The sequence below is a fragment of the Saimiri boliviensis genome, chromosome 1 (genome assembly GCF_048565385.1).
Source record: "Saimiri boliviensis isolate mSaiBol1 chromosome 1, mSaiBol1.pri, whole genome shotgun sequence".
In the NCBI taxonomy this organism is placed as follows: Eukaryota; Metazoa; Chordata; class Mammalia; order Primates; family Cebidae; genus Saimiri; species Saimiri boliviensis.
In genome coordinates, this window is record NC_133449.1 from 37061511 (window position 1) to 37079186 (window position 17676).

The 17676-nt window shown below is 37.6% G+C and overlaps 1 non-coding gene across 1 annotated transcript; it reads right to left on the minus strand.

Annotated features, from left to right (window-relative positions):
* Positions 1–787: 787 nt before the first annotated feature.
* On the minus strand, positions 788–890 carry LOC120362158 (U6 spliceosomal RNA). Its single transcript, XR_005578142.1, has one exon. It is a non-coding gene; the product is annotated as a U6 spliceosomal RNA (small nuclear RNA).
* Positions 891–17676: the final 16786 nt, after the last annotated feature.

Genomic DNA, 17676 nt, shown 5'->3' on the forward strand with positions numbered 1-17676 from the left:
TCTGGACAGAGTCCTGTGGTGTGAAATATCTGTGGGTCCCAAGAGCTGTGGATACTAACACAGCATTTGGGGTGTTTCTTGGGTCCTGCAGGAGCAATCTGCTTCCTTCAGGGGGGCAGGTGAGTCCTCTTGGGTTTCCTGATTTATTCCTACAGTTGTTCTGGAGAAAAAATTCACCATGTGAGCCTCCACACACTGCTCTGTCCATCTGAGTGGAAGCTGCAATCTAGTCCTGCCTCCCGTCTGCCACAATCCCTTCTGCCTCTAACCCTGTCTGAGGGAATGTGTGACTCCACTTTGATTCTGACTACTTTTACATCACCTTGACAAGTCTGTATTTGTATGTTGGAGGTATTCTGGCTGGGTAAATGGCATTGGCCATTAAGAATCAGAGCTCCCTTTCTCTTGGGAAGGAGACATGCTAAGAAATTTACTCTATATAGGCAACTCCTGCTGTTATCAAATATAATGTTGGGCAAAATGCAATAACCATTTAAAAATTACTTTTAGACTTGATAACATTTGAGAGCTAACCTATATTCTTTCCACAGAGTCATGGAAGATTTAATCAGCTTATTTGCTACCCATTTCTTCCAGTAAATTATCAATGGTCAAGATTCATAGTCAAATATCCACACAGTATCAAAACAAGTGGAGTAGACAAAAAGCTGCATAAAAGCTCTATGAAAGGGAAGGGAATTGTGAGCTAGAGAAATCTGGAGCATTCAGGAAAGAAATGAGTTTAAAATTTTTTTATTTTATATTTTTAAATTTTAAATTTATATACATTTTATATGAACATTTCACAAATTTGTGCATCATCATTGTGCAAGGGCCATGCTAATCTCTTGTATTGTTCTAATTTTAGTATATGTTCTGCTGAAATGAGCATAAGACACAGAGCTTAACTAGAGCCTTCATTTATGGGTAGAATTATTTTGTACAGATTCTGGGAACCCACAAAAAATCCATTAAAAAGTTATTTACTTCTTAGCAATCAATTTATTTTGAAAAATGAATATTAACAAGAAAATGAATTAGATATTTCTTGTTTAAATTAATTAACTATCTTTTATGATGAATCTTTAAGTAGAAAATTATCCCAGCACTTTGGGAGGCTGAAGTGGGTGGATCACTTGAGCCTAGGAGTTTGAGACCAATGTGGGCAATATGGCAAAACACTGTCTCTACAAAAAAATAAGCCAGCCATGGTAGTGAACACCTGTAGTCCCAGCTACTTGGGAGGCTGAGATGGGAGGATTGCTTGTACCTGGGAGGTTGAGGCTGTAGTGAGCTGTTATTGCACCACTGCCACTGCAGTCCAGCCTGGGCAACAGAGCAAGACCCTGTCTCCACACACACACACACACACACATACACACACACACACACACACACACACAAAGAAGAAGAAGAAAAGAAAATATTCATCTCACATTTTAAACAGAAGCTTTAAATGTGTGAGCCATTAATTTATTTCTGACTTTCACTGACAGAATTTCAGGAAAAGAGAACTTTGCTTGATGTATTGTTCTATATAGCTTTAGTTGAGGATAAAAATGGCTTTTGATCTTTGTACTGGTTTCTTTAGAATTTCTGGCTCATAAATTTTTCATGAGGAATTTATTTCCTGAATTTTATCAATCAGTTGTAAAACAAAAATATTTAAGTAGTGAAAGGGTTCCTGAACCCAGTAAACCCATTACATTGATAGGGCTATGACTATGACATCGGAGTTCAATATGTCAAAACTGTTGCAACACAAAGTGAATTTTATCCTCTGGAGAGCTCACAGCTGGTTTATTTTTAGTTCACTAAGATTTCAAACATTCTTGTGAAGTCAACTGCAGTCTCCCTTATTTATTTTCTAAGGCTATATGCTCTGTGTTTGTCTTTGTGGTTGTTAGTGCTAAGACTCATAGTTTATCCCCTAGCCAACATCACTGGAAGCTTTAGTTCTCTTTCTTTGGGATAACTCAATAGCTGAGTGCACATTTGCAATGTTAATGGACTAAACACACCAAATAAGAGGCAGGAATGGTCAGAATGGGTAAAAGTTGCTAGACCCAATTACATATACTAGGAGAGAAATATAAACACACAAATAGCTTGAAAATTGATGGAACAAATTATATAAAAAATGGTAAGCATATGAAGGCTGAAGTAGGCTAAATTACTATCAGATAAAATAGACCTTAAGAAAAAGAGTATTGCCAGAGATGAAAAGGAATGCCAAAATTATTAATTCATCAGAAGACAAAACAAACATAAACGTGTATTTGCCTAAAACAGAGCCTAAAAATATATGAAACAAAAATGGACAGAATCAGAGGGAGAAAATTCCAGAATTTTAGTGGAAGATATTTTTTAACTGTTTCTCAGGATTTCAGAGGACAACTAGGGAGATAGAAGATTTGAACACATTATCAACTGTCTTGATCCAAGTAATAATTATGGGATGCCTCATTCAACCACTGAAAAACATCATTTTTGTGTAATACACATTTGTATTAGTGCATATGGTATGTTTGCCAATATACATCATATTTTGGGCCATAAAACAAACCTTAATATATTTACAAGATTGTAATAGTACAGATTATGTTCTCTGATCACAATGAAATTAATTAGAAACCGACATCATTAATATTTAGGTAAATCCCAAATATTTGGCAATTAAAAAACATTTAAAAATATTGATAGGACAAAGGAGAAGTCACAAATAAATTATATCTTTAACTCAGTGATGATGAAAATATTTCAAAATTTGTGGGATTTAGCTGAGGAGATGCTTAGAGAGAAGTTTGTAGCTTTAAATACTTATATTAGAACAGAACAAAGAAAAGTGATGTACATACCACCTCAAGATGCTAGAAAAAGAACAAAGTAAATCCAAAGTCATTGGAAGAAAGGAAATAATAAAGACAAGAAAATATCACTAAAACAGACACAAATGTAAAAGAACACAAATCAATATTGGGGAAAAAAAGAAGGGTTATCACTACAGATCCTGCAGAAATTAAAAGAATAGTAAGATAATATTGTGAACAAATGTATGCCAAAAAGGAGATAACTTTGATGAAATAGATAACTTTCTTGAAAAATACAACTACAATTAATGTAGGATGAAACAGATAATCTGAATAGCACTCTGTCTAATAATGAGACCGGCCTGGGAAACATGGCCAGACCCCATCTGTATTAGTCCATTTTCACGCTGCTGATAAAGATATATCCAAGTCCAGGAAGAAAAATAGGTTTAATCGACTTACAGTTCTATGTTGATGGGGAAGCCTCACAATCATGGTGGAAGGCAAAAGGCACTTCTTACAGGGCAGTGGCATAAAAGAATGAGAGAGAAGCAAAAGTGGAAACTGTTTGTAAATCCATCAGATCTCATGAGACTTACTCACTACAGTATAGGGAAACTGCCCCCGTGATTCAATTATTTCCCACCACGTCCCTCCCACAACACATGGGAATTATGGGAACACAGTTCAAAATGAGATTTGTGTGGGGACACAGAGCCAAACGATATCACCATCACTACAACAAATGCAAAAATAAGCCGGGTGGGTTGGTGTCCATCTGTAGTCCTGATTACTCAGGAGGCTTAGGTGGGAGGATCCCTTGATCCCAGGAGGTTGAGGTTGCAGTAAGTCGTGATTGTGCCACTGTACTCCAGCCTGGGTCACAGAGAAAGAGATTGTCTCAAAGAAAAATTAAAATTGAAAATGCTACTCTCAAATTTACATAGAACGCAAATGACCTAAGATAGCCAAGAAATTTTTAAAAAGAACCAAGTTCAAGGACTTACATTACTTAGCTCTATGACTTACTATAAAGTTAGAGTAATTAAGACTGTAATATTTGTGAAAAGATAGGCATACAGTTCAAGTAACATAGATCAATAGAAGAGAGAATAGAGTTCAGAAATAATTTCATATATATTATATGTGTACATACATGTGTTCAATTGATTTTCAACAAACGGTGCTAGAATAACCAGGTATTCACATGAAAAAAGAAAACGCTGGCCTATATCTTACTCTGTACAGAAAATTAACACAAAATTAATTTTAAACTTACAATAGCCAATACTATAAAAATTTTAAAAGAAAACATGGGAGAATATTTTGTAGATTTGTGTAGTCAAGGACATCTTAGACATGACATGTTAGGCACAAACCACAAAATAAAGAAGATAGTGGCTGGGTGTGGTGGCTCATGCCTGTAATCCCAGCACTTTGGGAGGCTGAGTCAGGCAGATCACAAGGTCAGGAGTTTAAGACCAGCCTAACCAACATGGTGAAACCCTGTCTCTACTACAAATACAAAAATTGGCTGGGTGTGGTGGTGCTTGCCTATAATCCCAGCTACTTGGGAGGCTGCGGCAGGAAAATTGCTCGAACCTGGGAGGCAGGGGTTGCAGTGAGCCGAGATTGTGTCACTGTACTCCAGCCTGGGCAACAGCGTAAGAAAAAAGTGGACAAAAGATTGGCACATATAAATGTAAAATGGTTCTATTTTGGAAGAGTGTGGCAGTTTATTTAAAAATTAAAGATATCCTTAATGTAAAAACCAGAATGCCTCTCTCAGGGATTTTCTAAAGAAAATTAAAAATGTATATCCACAAAAATGTTTGTACACAAATGTTTTTAGTATAATTATTCATGATAGCCCAAAGCTGCTAATAGCCCAAATGTCCATCAATATTAGCTGAATGGACAAATAAAATGTCAATATATCAATATAATGAAAAATTACTCAGTAATTAAAATGAATGAACCACTGATAGATGTAGGAACATGGAAGAATTTCAGAAACCATTGTGCTGAGTGAAAGAAACCATACACAAAAGAGAGCATAGGCATACTGCATGATTCCATCTATATCAAATTCTAGAAAATGCAAAGAAATCTATAGTGATGAAAAGTACATTAATGAAGGCTGGGCTGAGGTAGAGGAAAGGAGGAGTCTTTTGGGAGGCGATGGAAATGTTTAGTATTTTTATTGTAATAGTATTTTCATATATGTTGTCAAAAGTCATCAGTTTTACATTTTAGATGATGTAGTTTATTGTATTTTCATTATACTTCAATAAGGCCAATTAAAAAAAACTTCTTGAAAGCAAGGAAAAGAAGGTAATGACAAGAAATGTAAACGGTATTTTAATTAATTTATAAAAGAGTAAATGGGTGAGTCTGTTTAATAGTCTTTTAAATAATAATTTAGTTTCATTTACTACCATTAATTCTATACAGTTCTGTGTTCCAACAGTCTGTTAAACTAATGAATCACCATTTCTGCCAATAATATAATAGGAACCTCAGCATTAATTTAAAAACTCTAGTATTAAGAAATAAAATATGTTGATAATTATAACCAGTTGACTTTCTGTATATTTGCAATAAAGGTTAAAAACCTTGCAATGAATTATTTGCAGATAAATGTTTACAAATAGTAGTTGAAAATCTTTTATGTGTTTTAAAAACAAAACATAATATCATAAAAATAAATTCTTTAACTTTAAAAAAATGTAAAATATAAGAATCTTAAATGTTGAGTCACAGTTTTTTATGTGTGTTTGTTTTTATGCCAGGACACACAGTTAAATTTAATCAATAGTTTCATAAACACTTGGACTCTAATTCAAACTTGATATAATTCATATAAAAAATCTATTTGTTGGAAATCATATTTTACATTATATAGTTGTTTAAATAAATCAAGCATTTAATGTTACTTGTTAAATAGTGAATAGGTGGATGTTTTCTTTGATTTATTATAAATATTAAAGATGGTAATAAAATAATTTATTTAATACAACTTCAGTAATAAACTCTTCTAAATGAATTGTGTTTAATAAATAATTTGGTTGGCCTTTGTGTGTGGTTCCTGGGAGGTAATCTCTAAACCTCTGGAATTTCCTGAGTGATAGGTGTGTCTTTGTTATTCATGGTGGGTCCCTCAGATTACATCTAGTAATTTATTCTAATGAGATGACTCAGGATGGGGACAGGCCACCCCAGAAAGACCAACCACATGATTAAAGGGGATTGAAGCTTTGAGCCACTTGATATCAGTCCAACTCTGTATCAGTCCAACTTCTGGGGAGGGAGGTGTTTAGATATTGAGTCACATGGGCAATGGTTCACCAATCATGCATCATGCATATGTAATGAAACACCAGTAAAAACTCTGGACATTGAAGTGTAAGTTTGCCTTTTTCTTCTTCTTCTTCTTCTTTATTTTTCTGAGATGAGGTCTCACTCTGTCACCTAGGCTGGAGCGCAGTGGCATGATCTCTGTTCACTGCAACCTCTGCCTCTTGGGCTCAAGCAGTCCCTCCACCTCAGCCTTCCAAGTAGCTGCAACTACAGGCATGCACCACCATGCCAGGGTAACTTTTGTAGTTTTGTATAGAAGGGGTTTCTTCAAGTTGCCCAGGCTGCTCTCAAACTCCTGAGCTTAAGTGATTTGCCCGCCTCAGCCTCCCAAAGTGCTGGGATTATAGGTTTGAGCCACCATGCCCAGCTGGAATTACTCTTTGGTTATTGTAACTCTTTGAAGCCAGGAGAGTAATACACATTTGAGGATAACAGAAACTTCCTACACTTATTGCTCTACATCTCTTCCTCTGGCCAGTTCTAGTTTGTCTCTTTCTGCTATAATACAGCTATAAACATAGCACTTCCTGAATTCTGGGAGTCATTCTAGTGAATTATTAAACCTGAGGGAATCTGTGGAGGTACTCAAAATTGTAGCCAGCTGGTCTGAAATGAGGGTGGCCATGGGGATCCCCGAAGTTGAGACTGGTGTCTTAAGTGAGGGCAGTCTTGTGGAGGACTATGCCCTAAGACTTTATAATTTAGAATATGCATTGTAAATATCTCAGTTTAAAATCTTTAATATAAAGTGTAACAATCATACAATCATTATTAAAAATTCTTGGGGTGGGAGATCTCTTAGTAATGCACTGTGAAAAGGGTTTAAAAGTGAAAAACTTTGTGCAATGGGCAAGTGTAACTACCACTTGGGGAAGAGCAGATTCTCAGCCCTGTAGCCCAAATGTGTGTTTTCGTAGATATTCATATTGTTTCATGACTGTGCTGGCCATTTGCTATTTTAGCTTATTTCCCCCTCTTTTTTTTTTTTTCTAGTAGACTCTGATTTCTGTTTATAATCCACCCCTCTTGTACTTTCCAAGCCTCCCATCCCATACATACTTCTGTTTCTTGAACAGCAGGCCACAACCAACTTTAAATCCAATAATTATTTTTGTTTAAGCTAAATCAGCACATTTATTTCCTTTATTCATCATGGTTGACTTATGTGGCCTATTTTGGTTCAATGAGCTATGGAGAGATATTTTCTAAGGGTTTCTAGGAAAGAAATTTTCTTAAAATCGCAAAAAGCCTGCCTGACAAGATAATCTCTTTCTGCTGGATATGAGGGATCAGTTCTTTCTGATTTGTGTATTTAATACCTTTCTGAAACAACTTTAATAAGAAAGATGATGATGGTTTTGATAGGGAATAAAAATCAAATGTAAAATAATATTCTTACAAGAGAAAAAAGGTGTGATGCATTGGATCCATGTGTTGGCTTAGACACATTTGACCACCTCTGGCCTTCCTCTAAATCCCTTGAAATAAAAGAAAATATATTTGTCAAAGACTAGATCCACCACTTTCATGGAAAACAAGAAAGGGTGACATCAATATATGAGAAATGGTGGGAAATTTCCTGGGTGATGAAAAGTAATGGGATCAACTTGATAAGGGTTGAGAAAACACACTGAAAACACCTAGGTTGATAAGAGCAGATTTTGAGAAATTTCAAGAGAACAAACAACAGAAGGGCTCATGTGACAATAGATGGGTCATTGTTACTGAACAGGGGCCAGTTAGGTTCATAAATTCTCTCACACTGAGCCAGAGGTCATAGAGGTGAAGGAAATTTTCACACTAGAGAGTCAACTGCTGCCTCGGCAGGGTTTCTGGTTAGGATGTGGACCCTTCTAGAGAGCATGCTGTCAGCCCCCCTCAATTCACACTTTTTAGGGTGGGGGTGAGGAAAGACCTTTGCAACTGCAAAGCTACATAATAAAGCTTCCCAGGTCTTCATTCATAGAGATAAGTGGGAATTCTAAGACTCTCAGATGCTGTGTAGAAGAACACCAATAGCAAGAAGGAGAAGAATCAAGCTGGATGAACAGATCACTAGAACACAGAAAGAGAATATTAAGAAAAAAAAAGATTATAAAAAGTTTACTTTCTGTCTTTGGATATAAATAACAATATTTAAATTATCATATTCATAAAATAAGAATTGGCAGCTATAAAAAAGTAACTATCATAGAACAAGAGGAGTTTTTGAAAATTAAAAATTATTGTCAAAATAAAAAAAGTCTAATGGAAAGAATAAGAAATAGAATGACCTGAACTCAAGACTTCAATAGTGATAGGAATAAGAATAGAATTAGGTAGGCAGGAGGGATTTTCATTTTATTCTATGTATTTCTATGTTGTTCGAATTTTAAAAAAAGCGTTAGTTGACTAAAAAAAGAAAAATTTAAAAATGGAATTGACTCAATAATTCTACTTTTGGTAAGTACTTTTTAACGTTAATTCTAAGGATATCAATTCGTATGCAGGCAAAAATATATGTGTCATATATTTAATACATCTTTAATATTTATAATGACAAAACATTGCAAATAATCTAAATATAAAACAACACAAACACGACAATAAATTATTGAGCATACATGTGATAATATGTTATGCTACCATTAAAAATTATATTTCAAAGAATATATCTAAATGTGAGGAAAACATAAAAGATATATTAAGTGCTAAAATATAATTAAAACTATACTTAGTATATTGAAAATAGAAAGTATGTAGAACCAAATCTTCATTGTGATTATCTCTGAATGATAATGGTTTTTACTTCTGTATTGTATAAACTGTTTATATTTAAAATCTTAGAAAATGCTCCTAGGAAAGAAAAAGGAAAGTCTGTGATAGCAAGCAGAACATAGATGGAGTCCACATGGTCCCTCTCTGAATCTCTCTCTGACGTGTATATTCCACTGAATCTATGAACTAGGCTGGAGAGAAACCCTAGATAGAGGAAGATTCAGTTGCTTTCTGGAACAGAAGGTGTGCCTACTGTTTCGTAGTTTTGCTGAGTTTGTTTTGTTTTCAATCAGAGCAACATTGACATGCACCCACTCAAATATATCATATTTATTTTAACCAACTGGTGTAGTGGGAACAAAATCTTTATACACTCATGTATGGTATGACACATAGAACTCCTACACGCACATATACACTTACCCTCCCCCAAGTCTACTCATGTGTTTGTTGGCCAAAAACCGTCGGGAAGTGTTACGCCTTTTTTCCAGTTTTTTAGCCTACATCTGGCAAATTGAAAAGTATGAGTATGTATGTACAAGAGAATTTTGCAAAAATACGGCAATCTTTCTTTGCTCTAAATTTATAAAATTTTAATGAATTGGTGCCGTCTTACATTCTAGTTGTTTTCAGGAGTTAAAGGAGATTATCCACGGATTAAAGAGGCATTTTATGTGTGGTTTTTAAAAAATAAGTTACTATTTGTTGTTTGCAATGTCCTGGCAACACATAGGCATTGTACTATTTACTGCCCCAAATTACTTGATTAGAATAATAATGTTGCTATTCCTCATAGTAGCTCATCTTGTCATTCTTCTTTGTAATCAATAAAGAGATCATAGTAGTTTTAAAAAATGCTTTGAAATAGAACATTGATTTATTTGGAACTGGTTTTTAATGTGAGAATTCAGGGCCATTCAACACACCTAGGCAGTTTTATTTTCTTTGTAAATCCGTTTGATGAATCACCACTTTATGCTTAAATAGAGAAGCTTCGTCAGTGTAACGAAGCAGAAAAAAAACAAAACAAAACATAAGCTTTGAGTTCATATCGGCTTTAGTTGGAATTCTGACTCTACTGTGTCCCAGCTGTATGATTTGGGGAAGGTTACTTTTCTGAGCCTCAGTTTATTTATCTGTACAATCAGAATAATATTAAGGATGAAGGGAATGACATTTGTAAAAGAAAATGACAAACTAGTATAGAGCTTGAAACTGAATTGGTTAAATGTCTCTAATTATGTATACTATGCTATAACCATTGTTGTTTTCCTGTACTAGGGTCTTGTTATTTCACTGGACTGAATTAGAAACTAGGAGGCTTAGAGTCCAGCCTAAGTTTGACTGTTACCTGGCCGACGTGATCCTGAGGCTGTTCATCTTCATCTGTAACATGAGGAGGTTAGAGATGACTAAGGCTCCTTTCAGCTCTGAATGGGGGTTTTGAGTAAAAATCTTACTCTGCATGGTCACATGTGTAGTAAGATGCTGTGGCCACATCAGAGCTGAGACTAGGTTGGAATTAGCAAAGCCCTCCTTAAAGAGTCTCTGTTTGAGGCTGATGTGTCTTCTGTCCTAGGAAGCTGGCAGAGTGCGGGGCGGTAGGGGGAGGCACTTTTTTTTCTGAAGTAATTTTTAAATTGATACATAACAATTACATGTATTTATGGGGGGTACATATGAAATTTTGATACATATATACAATGTGTAATGACCAAGTCAGGGTGATTAGGATATTCGTCACCTCAAACATTTACTATTTCTTTGTTCTAGATATTTCAAAACATACAATAATAGTCACCCTACTGTGCTATTTAAATAAACAAATTTATGTTACAAACTTGCAGGGTTTCAACTTCTTAGAGACTGAGTCATGAAGATTAGGGGTTTTATCCTTGTGTGATGACAGATATTTCCAGGTATGGACAGATAAACGTACACAAACACAGAGTTCTACAAAATCATTTTCCTTCTCATAAGACTTAAAATCATCATGGAGCAAAGAATGTTAAGGCTAGTGTTTCAGTGCAGCTTCTTTTATTTAATTACATAACTTGGTTACATAGTGACATAGTTATGTTAGGGGCAAGGGACCCAGAAACTGACTACAGACTTGACCAGGTTTTTTTTTTTTTTTTTTTTTTTTTGTGAGACTGAGTTTTGCTCTTGTTGCCCAGGTTGGAGTGCAATAGCTGAGCTTGGCAAACCGCAACCTCTGCTCCCCAGGTTCAAGCGATTTTCCTCCCTCAGCCTCCCAAATAGCCAGGATTACAGGCATGCAGCAACACGCCCGGCTAATTTTTTGTACTTTTAGTAGAGATGGGGTTTCTCCATGTTGGTCAGACTGGTTTGTCTTGAACTCCCGACCTAAGGTGATCCTCCCACCTCAGCCTCCTAAAGTGCTGGGATTTCAGGGGTGAGCCACTGCGCCCAGCTGACAAGATTTTAGACTACGCCACTGTTTAGAGAACTGCAGTAGGAACACCTTTCCCTCCTTGCTCTACACAGAGGAAACCAACTTGACTACTGGAAGCGTGGCAGAGTGTATTTCCAAGTGAAGATACCAAGGGACATTGAGAAAAACTTTTTTTCTTTTTTTTAAAATTTGTCTAACTTAAAAAAAAATTTATTTGTTATACTTTAAGTTCTGGGGTACATGTGCAGATCGTGCAGCTTTGTTACATAGGTATACATGTGCCATGGTGGTGATTTGCTGCATCCATTGCCCCGTCATCTACATTAGATATTTCTCTTCATGCTGTCCCTCCCCAATCCCCCCACTCCCTACCATTCCTCCCCTAGACCCCATCCCCCAGGTCCCGGTGTGTGATGTTCTCCTCCCTGTGTCTGAAAACACATGACATTTGTCTTTCTGTGCCTGGCTTATTTCACTTAACATAATGAACTTCAGTTCTATCTGTGTTATTACAAATGACAGGAGCTCATTCTTTTTTATGGCTGAATAATATTCAATTGTATATATATACTACATTGTCTTTTTCTTTTTTTTTTTTCAGATGAAGTCTAACTCTTTGCTCAGGCTGGAGTATGCAATGGCACAATCTTAGCTCACTGCAACCTCCGCCTCCTGAGTTCAAGCAATTCTCCTGCCTCAGCCTCTTAAGTAGCTGGGATTACAGGTGCCTGCCAACATGCCTGGCTAATTTCAGTATTTTTAGTAGAGACCAGGTTTCACCATTTTGGCCAGGCTGGTCTGGAACTCCTGACCTCAGGCCATCCGCATGCCTTGGCCTCCCAAAGTGCTGGGATTACAGGTGTGAGCCACCACGTTTTCTTTATTCATTTATTCATTGATGGACACAGGCTGGTTTTATTTCTTAGCTATTGTGATTAGTTCTGCAATAAACATAGAAGGGCAGATATCTCTTCCAAATCTTGATCTTTCTTTTGGATAGATACCTGGCAGTGGGATGGCTGGATCATATGGCAGATCTATTTTTAATTCCTTGAGGAACCTTTGTACTGTTTTCCATAATGGCTGTACTAATAATTTACAATCCCACCAATCGTGTATGAGCATTTCCTTTCTCTGCTTTCTCGCCAGCACCTGTTATTTTCTGTCTTCTTGATAATAGCTATTTTAACTGTGATGTGGTGATATCTCATTGTGGTTTTGATTTGCCTTTCTCTTATGATTAGTGATGTTGAGCATTTGCTCATCTATCTGTTGGGCATTTGTATGTCTTCTTTTGAGAAGTGTCTATTCAGATCGTTTGCTCATTTTTAAATTGGATGATGATGATTATTATTATTTTGCAACTGAATTTTTCTTAACATCTCAACTATCAGGGAATGAAACTTATCCAAAGTTTCTGCTTTGCTTGGAGCCCAAGATTCTTGTGGGAAAAACAAGTGAACTCTGTCCACTTTTGGAATTTTAATATGTACTGCACTTTCTGAGGTACTTGCAGGGGATGTCTAAAGGAAGCCAGAATGAAGAGAGAGAGACAAAACATTTATTTTAAAAATATCTCTGTATGAGAAAGAATTTTGGCAGGTCGAACTAAGCTGAGCAGCAGGGCCTAAATATTAGAGTTCAGATAGAACGTGAGGCTGTGCTTTTCAACCCAGACATGGCCTTTATTCCCCAAATCCCCTTGCACAACCACCAGACCCCCTTTCTAGCCCTGCAACGCCTTCTCACTCTATCCAATCTATGGGGAAAGGGGCTGTGTACACAGGAGAGAACCAGAGGGGTTCAGCAGCTCTGCCGTGGCAGACTCTTCTGCAAGAGTGCTGATGAGAGGCAGCAGGTGTTGTCCAACTGGCGAAAGATGAAGAGCAGCTGATCTGCATAGCTTAGAGGAGACTAGTTTGCATGGAGTGGGTAGTCGCCTGTGGGTGATGGAGTAAAAGTGGTCAACAGAGCAGGGAGCAGAAGGCAGGTGGAGACCATAATTGTCTAAGCAACAGTCTGCACCTTTCTTTATGACTTCCAAGGGAATTGATCCAAAGACCTACCAACCAGTGGACATTTGGGTTACAGCCCTGAAAATTATTTGAACTGGTTGGGAAAAGGAAATTCAAACCAGAGGGGGTGGTGGTGGGGGGGATGTCAGGGCTGGGGGTGGTTTTGTATTGAGTATTTAGGTTTGGGATCTTATTTGTAACCTCTTATACCTACTGGCTAATCTTACTTGGAACGTACGGGTTGTCCCCAGTATTTAGAATCATGCCTTGCTGCAGATACCTTATGGTTTATCTTGTCTTATGGCAAGTGCTTGATGCCTGCTGTGTGGAAAAGCCCACACTGAATGCTGTGGAGAATGTGGTCCTGCCCTTGGCTGCTCACTGTCCACACAGTCTGGTCTCGTGATCCTTCCTCCTCATGAGGAAAAGTGCTTCTTTCATCCTTGGATATTTCTCTGCAGATAACACAAGTGGTAGACTAGAACATTTCCAAAATAATATTTTTATTGTAAAAATATCATTTTTATATGAGGAAAGTTAAAATTTTCTCTTAACAAAAAAGACTTTCACTCAGATCTCATTACTGTCAATTTGATATAAATTCTTAGAGTCTTCTTTTAATGCATACTTGTCTTTCAATAAACATTGAGTCAACTGCATTTACAAAATGAATCACTGTGTATATGGTTTTGCGACTTGTTTTTTCATGAAATAATACTTTGTGAATAGTTTTCCATGGATAGACAGAAAATCGTTCCTTAGCTGGGTCTTGGAAATGACCTGGCACTTTTTTTTGGATGCTCTGTTTAATTAAAACTTAAGTTCTATATACAGATCTTTTCCTTCCATCCCCAAATTTGTATATTCCAAGAAGCCCATTTGTTAAAAATTATGAACGCAAGGATTGAAAGGAGAGAAATATTTTTTTCCATTTAAGAATCGCATAAAAATGCTCTGAATGTATATTTGACATTATCATCTGCTTCACAGATTTCTTTGGGTGGTGTCCATTTAAATTGTTTTACTCTGTGCCACATGGGCTCTGTAAAGCTATCAGCTGGTCTTCGCTGGGGGAGATGTGGCAGAAGAGAACTGAGAGGTAGTAGATAGGTAGGAGTTGGGGGCAGGGAGAATCATTAAGAGTAACCAACACTTGTTCCCAGTCCAGGGCCTGGGATTCACGGAAATGTCAGCATCACTCTCGTGAGGACTTATGTACCATGAAGATTTTCTCTGGAGGCAAATTTGCCTTTATCTTCAAACCAAACAAAACCAAAACAGCCAACAGCCAAATGCAGGCTTTTCTTTTCTGGGGGCAATGTTTTCTGCAGAATATTGATAGGTGTTAGGAACAAAAAGGTTCTGTGGTCAAGCAAACTTGGGAAATGCTGTATTTTCCATAAACCTGTTTCTTCAATGCAGGACTTGTCAAACTTTAGCATGCTAATGTGTACTGTGATCCAAGAGAAGGAATCTATCAACTTTTCCCAAACTCATACACTCTTATTCTTTTGATTTTGGGTGTATGTATATTAACAGCTTTGGAAAATGCCAGTCTTGGAGGTATAGTCTTCTATTGATACTGAAGTCAGGAAAAGCAAAAATGGTTCTGTTTTGTATTTTGGGTTGAGATGTTAGCTTGTAACTTGTCCTTCTTCAGGGTACTTCAGTCAAAAACTACCTTCTAATATTGGGAGGTGGGTGTGGCAGAAGTCATTCTTGGGCATTTTAAGTGACTAATTCTAAGCTGAGATGCTTTTCTGAGCAATCTTTGAGTAGAGCTGGTTCTTAGAGTGCTTACAAAGTTTGCAAAATAGCAGGTGTTGTCTGAGAGATGAAAATTGTGTTTATAGGTCTCAGTATTTTCCCTCTTAGATTCCTTAAACCTTTCACCTTTGTAAGGGCTGTCATCCTGGAATGAGACCCATGCAGCCTTCCTTCCTGGACGCCAGCTGAAGGATCTCCAGTTGCCATCCATGCCCCGCCTCTCCTTCTTGGAGCTGATGATTTTCTGCTGTAGTCTGAGCACTGGAGAATGTCCTTAATGAGCTTTAGGACTGGGGGCTGTGCTTGTGCTGCCTCTAACCACAACTATTCTTAGTGAAAAAAAGAATTACCAGAAAACTAAGACCTCAGAAGAGGACCTCTGATGGAGGAGTGGTGGGTGTTTGAAAAAAGAAGGTAGGGCAGCATTCCTGGTCATCCATAAATTAAAACAAACAAAGACAAATCACATCCAACTGTAGTCAATTGCTCCTGTAAGAGAAGGAGTGTAATTCAAAGAGGTTTATGTATTTTGGCGGAGGATGGTGTGTGTGTGGGAGTTTGAAAGCATAGAATAACATGACTAGGAACCAGCTCCAGTGGCTGGGCAGCTCGTGCTTGCTCACTGCGTCCGGCTAATGTACCTGGAGCCAATCTTTTTTTTGCCTCCTTTATCCCTGTTTGATCTCTTCCATGTCTGAGGCACCAAGGGATGTTGGAAGAAAGGCTGCATGTGTCTGACATAACATCTTATATTTTCACAATTAGGAACCATTTTAAAGCACAGTTGAATATTATGCTCTTACTCTCTCTTTTTTTTTGACAGGGTCTCACTCTTGCCCAGGCTAGAGGGCAGTGACACAACCATAGCTCACTGCAGCCTCGAACTCCTAAGCTCCAGCAATCCTCCTAACTGGGACTATAGGTGCGTGCCACTGTGATTGGCTTTATTTATTTTTTATTTTTTATTTTTTGTAGAGATGAGGGTCTTGCTATGTTGACCAGGCTAATCTCAAACCCCTAAGCTCAAGCATTCCTCCTCCCTTGACCTCCCAAAGTATTGAGATCATAGATGTGAGCCATGGTGCCCAGCCCTGTCTTATTCTTATACCAAGCCTGTGAGCAAACATAGGATTTATCTCTATTTTATATATAAGACAGTAAAACATAGAGACATTAAGATCTTATGCCTGAAATTATAAAGCAAGTTAATGGCAGAGCCAGGAGGGGACTTGGCTTTCCAGCTACAGGTCCAGGTTTTTCTAATCTAGGACCACCTGGGGTTGCCACACTAACTTTCTGGGCTTTAACATTTCAAATGAAAAAGGACTGAGTTGTGGTCACAATGGTCCACTCAGTACAGGTTGAATCAAAATTGTTAAATGTGTTTATTAGAAAACTTTTTTGAGTCACCTTTCAGCTGCGAGGCTTAGGTTGGGATTGTGAAAATAAATGAAGAGCACTCAAATTAGAACAAGCAAAGGCTATTTACATATAACTTTCTCTCACAAGGGAGTCAGTCACCACCACTCATATTTGGCAGAGACTCCAAGGCAGGCAGAGGAGTGGGAAAGTTTCATAGTAGAAAAAGGAGAAGACCTTCAGTACACCTTGATGAGGCTGTTAGCATAGGGAAATCACAGGTGGGCTAATTGGAATGGGCGTCTATGTGATTAGTTAAGGGTGCTTATTTGGTTTTCTCCAGTTGGCCCTAAATTGGAAGTGGGAACAAAAAAAATAAGAGAAGCAGTCAGTGTCAAATGTCGAGTCCTGACCCTTTTGCATCAGTTGCTATAGAGATTATTGTTTGGCTTTCTGGACTGGTTACTACAGAGAGTAGGTTGGCTTCCTGGGCTGGTTGCTGCAGGTTATGGGTTCTGGTTTTATTTTTATGTATAATCTACCCATTGTGCATTTGTATATTCAGCTTCTCAAGATTGAGGGGGAGTGAAAGAATAGGGAGGGGATCTGGGAAGTGCATGGGAGTGAGGGTTCTGGCACCACTTGGGGCTTAACATTTTGCCCCTGCTTTTCTGGTCAGGCACTGTTGGTGGTTATCAGGAGATGGAAGGGGTTAAGAGCTAATCCTGTAGTCTTAATATCCTCTCTCTTGCTCAATTTCATTTCATTTGACAATATTAGTTTCTGTTGTGTGATTACTTTTTTTTTTTTTTTTTTTTAAGTGATGGGGTCTTGTTATGTTACCCAGGCTGGTCTCCAACTCCTGGGCTCAAGATACTCTCTCACCTTAGCCTCCCAAGTAACTGGGGCTACAGGTGCACACCACCATGCCTGGCTGAGAATGGCTTTAATGCAGTAGACTATTGCTTACTATTTCCAAAGTAGTGAACTTTCAGATGCTATTAGCAAATGTGGACCCAGACCGTGGCTACCTGGTCCTGGATACTCTGGGTATTTCTTGATTCTGATTCCTTGGAGAGATTCTACTTTGGAGGAAATGGGGAAGGTTTCTAAAAGAAATGGATGTAAGAAAGAAATTTTGTAGAATGGGTAGCTTTGGGGGCGAGTTAAAAATATGCTGAAAAGTGAAAAA